The sequence below is a fragment of the Myxine glutinosa genome, chromosome 9 (assembly GCF_964187855.1).
Source record: "Myxine glutinosa chromosome 9, kmMyxGlut1.1, whole genome shotgun sequence".
Taxonomy (NCBI): domain Eukaryota; kingdom Metazoa; phylum Chordata; class Myxini; order Myxiniformes; family Myxinidae; genus Myxine; species Myxine glutinosa.
The window spans coordinates 76577227-76583836 of record NC_136269.1 but is presented as its reverse complement, the minus strand read 5'-3'; the positions used below and the strand labels follow the sequence as shown (position 1 = coordinate 76583836).

Sequence of the window (6610 nt, the reverse complement as noted above, 5' to 3'; positions counted from 1 at the left end):
TGTACCCTGCTGGACCTCCTATGACCTCTTTCTCAACCCTGCTGAACCTCCTCTCACCTCTTTCTGAACCCTGATTGACCTCCTACGACATCTTTCTGAACCCTGCTGGACTTCACATGACCTCTATCTGAACCCTGCTGGACTTCACATGACCTCTATCTGAACCCTGCTGGACTTCACATGACCTCTTTCTGAACCCTGCTGGACCTACTGCGACCTCTTTCTGTACCCTGCTGGACCTCCTATGACCTCTTTCTGAACCCTGCTGAACCTCCTCTGACCTCTTTCTGAACCCTGCTTGACCTCCTACGACATCTTTCTGAACCCTGCTGGACTTCACATGACCGTGCCTTTTCACTGACGGTCTGCCAGTCTTCGTTGGTCGACGTTGCAGATCCCAGTGTACTTCAGGAAGCATGGGCGAGCTTTCGCAGGCAGCCGGAACAAATGACAAATTCCTCCTCCAACCATATTTGAACGTTGGGCCTGGCCAGCAGGTTCGTGAAAGACTTGAGCCCAGCTTGACCCTCGTTCCGATGGCGGTGATACCTTGGGTTTCTCTGTTCCTCAAGGAAGTAGAACTAAAAAAGCAGGTTTGGAACGGGAAGATGACGTAATCTGTTGCCAAATCCTTGACGCGAAGGTCGCGACTGTATTTTAAAGAGGTGACCAAGGTTACTCAATCGTCACCAAGGGGTGGACTACCACTCCAATGAATTCGACTTCAGGAAAATATGTTGAAGAAGCAAAGCGACCACGCGACTTCATTAAATATTGCTAAAAGTGAAATCAAAATCAGTTTTGAGCCAGGTAGGAATCGAACCTACAATCTTCTGATTCGTAGTCAGACGCGTTATCCATTGCGCCACTGGCCCATGTGACTACTAGCTATCACTCCTACTGATATGTTTTAGTGCTGCAATAATGAGTGATCAACGTAAGGGGTCTCCGGTTGTCGCAGACGTGCACGTTCCTGAGCCACGCGCACAAAGGCCTCTGACAAGTACTCGGAATTGCAGCTGAACACAAATGAATGCACCAACTTTTCTGAACCCTGCTGGACTTCACATGACCTCTTTCTGAACCCTGCTGAACTTCACATGACCTCTATCTGAACCCTGCTGGACTTCACACGACCTCAATCTGAACCATGCTGGACTTCACATGACATATATCTGAACCCTGCTGGACCTACTGCGACCTCTTTCTGTACCCTGCTGGACCTCCTATGACCTCTTTCTGAACCCTGCTGAACCTCCTCTGACCTCTTTCTGAACCCTGATTGACCTCCTACGACATCTTTCTGAACCCTGCTGGACTTCACATGACCTCTATCTGAACCCTGCTGGACTTCACATGACCTCTTTCTGAACCCTGCTGGACCTACTGCGACCTCTTTCTGTACCCTGCTGGACCTCCTATGACCTCTTTCTGTACCCTGCTGGACCTCCTATGACCTCTTTCTGAACCCTGCTGAACCTCCTCTGACCTCTTTCTGAACCCTGCTTGACCTCCTACGACATCTTTCTGAACCCTGCTGGACTTCACATGACCGTGCCTTTTCACTGACGGTCTGCCAGTCTTCGTTGGTCGACGTTGCAGATCCCAGTGTACTTCAGGAAGCATGGGCGAGCTTTCGCAGGCAGCCGGAACAAATGACAAATTCCTCCTCCAACCATATTTGAACGTTGGGCCTGGCCAGCAGGTTCGTGAAAGACTTGAGCCCAGCTTGACCCTCGTTCCGATGGCGGTGATACCTTGGGTTTCTCTGTTCCTCAAGGAAGTCGAACTAAAAAAGCAGGTTTGGAACGGGAAAATGACGTAATCTGTTGCCAAATCCTTGACGCGAGGGTCGCGACTGTATTTTAAAGAGGTGACCAAGGTTACTCAATCGTCACCAAGGGGTGGACTACCACTCCAATGAATTCGACTTCAGGAAAATATGTTGAAGAAGCAAAGCGACCACGCGACTTCATTAAATATTGCTAAAAGTGAAGTCAAAATCAGTTTTGAGCCAGGTAGGAGTCGAACCAACAATCTTCTGATTCGTAGTCAGACGTGTTATCCATTGCGCCACTGGCCCATGTGACTACTAGCTATCACTCCTACTGATATGTTTTAGTGCTGCAATAATGAGTGATCAACGTAAGGGGTCTCCGGTTGTCGCAGACGTGCACGTTCCTGAGCCACGCGCACAAAGGCCTCTGACAAGTACTCGGAATTGCAGCTGAACACAAATGAATGCACCAACTTTTCTGAACCCTGCTGGACTTCAAATGACCTCTTTCTGAACCCTGCTGAACTTCACATGACCTCTATCTGAACCCTGCTGGACTTCACACGACCTCTATCTGAACCATGCTGGACTTCACATGACATATATCTGAACCCTGCTGGACCTACTGCGACCTCTTTCTGTACCCTGCTGGACCTCCTATGACCTCTTTCTGAACCCTGCTGAACCTCCTCTGACCTCTTTCTGAACCCTGATTGACCTCCTACGACATCTTTCTGAACCCTGCTGGACTTCACATGACCTCTATCTGAACCCTGCTGGACTTCACATGACCTCTTTCTGAACCCTGCTGGACCTACTGCGACCTCTTTCTGTACCCTGCTGGACCTCCTATGACCTCTTTCTGAACCCTGCTTGACCTGCTACGACATCTTTCTGAACCCTGCTGGACTTCACATGACCGTGCCTTTTCACTGACGGTCTGCCAGTCTTCGTTGGTCGACGTTGCAGATCCCAGTGTACTTCAGGAAGCATGGGCGAGCTTTCGCAGGCAGCCGGAACAAATGACAAATTCCTCCTCCAACCATATTTGAACGTTGGGCCTGGCCAGCAGGTTCGTGAAAGACTTGAGCCCAGCTTGACCCTCGTTCCGATGGCGGTGATACCTTGGGTTTCTCTGTTCCTCAAGGAAGTAGAACTAAAAAAGCAGGTTTGGAACGGGAGGATGACGTAATCTGCTGCCAAATCCTTGACGCGAGGGTCACGACTGTATTTTAAAGAGGTGACCAAGGTTAATCAATCGTCACCAAGGGGTGGACTACCACTCCAATGAATTCGACTTCAGGAAAATATGTTGAAGAAGCAAAGCGACCACACGACTTCATTAAATATTGCTAAAAGTGAAGTCAAAATCAGTTTTGAGCCAGGTAGGAGTCGAACCTACAATCTTCTGATTCGTAGTCAGACGCGTTATCCATTGCGCCACTGGCCCATGTGACTACTAGCTATCACTCCTACTGATATGTTTTAGTGCTGCAATAATGTGTGATCAACGTAAGGGGTCTCCGGTTGTCGCAGACGTGCACGTTCCTGAGCCACGCGCACAAAGGCCTCTGACAAGTACTCGGAAATGCAGCTGAACACAAATGAATGCACCAACTTTTCTGAACCCTGCTGGACTTCACATGACCTCTTTCTGAACCCTGCTGGACTTCACATGACCTCTATCTGAACCCTGCTGGACTTCACATGACCTCTTTCTGAACCCTGCTGGACCTACTGCGACCTCTTTCTGTACCCTGCTGGACCTCCTATGACCTCTTTCTGAACCCTGCTGGACTTCACATGACCTCTATCTGAACCCTGCTGGACTTCACATGACCTCTTTCTGAACCCTGCTGGACCTACTGCGACCTCTTTCTGTACCCTGCTGGACCTCCTATGACCTCTTTCTGAACCCTGCTGAACCTCCTCTGACCTCTTTCTGAACCCTGCTTGACCTCCTTCGACATCTTTCTGAACCCTGCTGGACTTCACATGACCGTGCCTTTTCACTGACGGTCTGCCAGTCTTCGTTGGTCGACGTTGCAGATCCCAGTGTACTTCAGGAAGCATGGGCGAGCTTTCGCAGGCAGCCGGAACAAATGACAAATTCCTCCTCCAACCATATTTGAACGTTGGGCCTGGCCAGCAGGTTCGTGAAAGACTTGAGCCCAGCTTGACCCTCGTTCCGATGGCGGTGATACCTTGGGTTTCTCTGTTCCTCAAGGAAGTAGAACTAAAAAAGCAGGTTTGGAACGGGAAGATGACGTAATCTGTTGCCAAATCCTTGACGCGAGGGTCGCGACTGTATTTTAAAGAGGTGACCAAGGTTACTCAATCGTCACCAAGGGGTGGACTACCACTCCAATGAATTCGACTTCAGGAAAATATGTTGAAGAAGCAAAGCGACCACGCGACTTCATTAAATATTGCTAAAAGTGAAGTCAAAATCAGTTTTGAGCCAGGTAGGAGTCGAACCTACAATCTTCTGATTCGTAGTCAGACGCGTTATCCATTGCGCCACTGGCCCATGTGACTACTAGCTATCACTCCTACTGATATGTTTTAGTGCTGCAATAATGAGTGATCAACGTAAGGGGTCTCCGGTTGTCGCAGACGTGCACGTTCCTGAGCCACGCGCACAAAGGCCTCTGACAAGTACTCGGAATTGCAGCTGAACACAAATGAATGCACCAACTTTTCTGAACCCTGCTGGACTTCACATGACCTCTTTCTGAACCCTGCTGAACTTCACATGACCTCTATCTGAACCCTGCTGGACTTCACACGACCTCTATCTGAACCATGCTGGACTTCACATGACATATATCTGAACCCTGCTGGACCTACTGCGACCTCTTTCTGTACCCTGCTGGACCTCCTATGACCTCTTTCTGAACCCTGCTGAACCTCCTCTGACCTCTTTCTGAACCCTGCTGGACTTCACATGACATATATCTGAACCCTGCTGGACTTCACATGACTCCTTTCTGAACCCTGCTGGACTTCACATGACCTCTATCTGAACCCTGCTGGACTTCACATGACCTCTTTCTGAACCCTGCTGGACCTACTGCGACCTCTTTCTGAACCCTGCTGGACTTCACATGACCTCTTTCTGAACCCTGCTGGACCTACTGCGACCTCTTTCTGTACCCTGCTGGACCTCCTATGACCTCTTTCTGAACCCTGCTCAACCTCCTCTGACCTCTTTCTGAACCCTGATTGACCTCCTACGACATCTTTCTGAACCCTGCTGGACTTCACATGACCTCTATCTGAACCCTGCTGGACTTCACATGACCTCTTTCTGAACCCTGCTGGACCTACTGCGACCTCTTTCTGTACCCTGCTGGACCTCCTATGACCTCTTTCTGTACCCTGCTGGACCTCCTATGACCTCTTTCTGAACCCTGCTGAACCTCCTCTGACCTCTTTCTGAACCCTGCTTGACCTCCTACGACATCTTTCTGAACCCTGCTGGACTTCACATGACCGTGCCTTTTCACTGACGGTCTGCCAGTCTTCGTTGGTCGACGTTGCAGATCCCAGTGTACTTCAGGAAGCATGGGCGAGCTTTCGCAGGCAGCCGGAACAAATGACAAATTCCTCCTCCAACCATATTTGAACGTTGGGCCTGGCCAGCAGGTTCGTGAAAGACTTGAGCCCAGCTTGACCCTCGTTCCGATGGCGGTGATACCTTGGGTTTCTCTGTTCCTCAAGGAAGTAGAACTAAAAAAGCAGGTTTGGAACGGGAAGATGACGTAATCTGTTGCCAAATCCTTGACGCGAGGGTCGCGACTGTATTTTAAAGAGGTGACCAAGGTTACTCAATCGTCACCAAGGGGTGGACTACCACTCCAATGAATTCGACTTCAGGAAAATATGTTGAAGAAGCAAAGCGACCACGCGACTTCATTAAATATTGCTAAAAGTGAAATCAAAATCAGTTTTGAGCCAGGTAGGAATCGAACCTACAATCTTCTGATTCGTAGTCAGACGCGTTATCCATTGCGCCACTGGCCCATGTGACTACTAGCTATCACTCCTACTGATATGTTTTAGTGCTGCAATAATGAGTGATCAACGTAAGGGGTCTCCGGTTGTCGCAGACGTGCACGTTCCTGAGCCACGCGCACAAAGGCCTCTGACAAGTACTCGGAATTGCAGCTGAACACAAATGAATGCACCAACTTTTCTGAACCCTGCTGGACTTCACATGACCTCTTTCTGAACCCTGCTGAACTTCACATGACCTCTATCTGAACCCTGCTGGACTTCACACGACCTCTATCTGAACCATGCTGGACTTCACATGACATATATCTGAACCCTGCTGGACCTACTGCGACCTCTTTCTGTACCCTGCTGGACCTCCTATGACCTCTTTCTGAACCCTGCTGAACCTCCTCTGACCTCTTTCTGAACCCTGATTGACCTCCTACGACATCTTTCTGAACCCTGCTGGACTTCACATGACCTCTATCTGAACCCTGCTGGACTTCACATGACCTCTTTCTGAACCCTGCTGGACCTACTGCGACCTCTTTCTGTACCCTGCTGGACCTCCTATGACCTCTTTCTGTACCCTGCTGGACCTCCTATGACCTCTTTCTGAACCCTGCTGAACCTCCTCTGACCTCTTTCTGAACCCTGCTTGACCTCCTACGACATCTTTCTGAACCCTGCTGGACTTCACATGACCGTGCCTTTTCACTGACGGTCTGCCAGTCTTCGTTGGTCGACGTTGCAGATCCCAGTGTACTTCAGGAAGCATGGGCGAGCTTTCGCAGGCAGCCGGAACAAATGACAAATTCCTCCTCCAACCATATT

General features: G+C 49.7%; 2 non-coding genes across 2 annotated transcripts; both read right to left on the bottom strand.

Moving 5' to 3' along the window:
* Positions 1 to 802: 802 nt before the first annotated feature.
* On the bottom strand, positions 803 to 875 carry TRNAR-ACG (transfer RNA arginine (anticodon ACG)). The gene has a single exon. It is a non-coding gene; the product is annotated as a tRNA-Arg (tRNA).
* Positions 876 to 5730: 4855 nt separating this feature from the next.
* TRNAR-ACG (transfer RNA arginine (anticodon ACG)) lies at positions 5731 to 5803 on the bottom strand. Its single transcript has one exon. It is a non-coding gene; the product is annotated as a tRNA-Arg (tRNA).
* Between the last annotated feature and the right edge of the window lie 807 nt (positions 5804 to 6610).